Raw genomic sequence first — 248 nt, 5'->3', positions numbered from 1 at the left:
GAAGGTCTAGAAGCGCGAAAGGTGTTACTAGTAGCAATAGGGATTAATTAAGTGGCATTAGCAACAGTATCACTCGAAGGAGAAGCGGTAGTGGTAGGAGCAGTAGTGATGGAAAGAAGCAGAAGTAAAACGCATCGCTGGAGTTAACAACAACGGCTATTTCATCCTATTTATATACCTCTACTAACAGCAACAATGTCATGAAAAGTATAGGACAAAAAAAAGAGAGAGAAGATCCCCCTCCACCC

General features: G+C 41.9%; 1 protein-coding gene across 1 annotated transcript in view; it reads right to left on the bottom strand.

Annotated features, from left to right (window-relative positions):
- Positions 1–248, bottom strand: part of LOC119585767 (mucin-2-like) — a gene marked incomplete at its 3' end in the record, with an annotated part of 6,705 nt that overhangs the window by 6,298 nt on the left and 159 nt on the right.

The sequence above is a fragment of the Penaeus monodon genome, chromosome 20, assembly GCF_015228065.2.
Source record: "Penaeus monodon isolate SGIC_2016 chromosome 20, NSTDA_Pmon_1, whole genome shotgun sequence".
NCBI classification, from domain to species: domain Eukaryota; kingdom Metazoa; phylum Arthropoda; class Malacostraca; order Decapoda; family Penaeidae; genus Penaeus; species Penaeus monodon.
The sequence above is the reverse complement of the archived record's forward strand: the minus strand, read 5'-3'. Positions and strand labels throughout refer to the sequence as shown.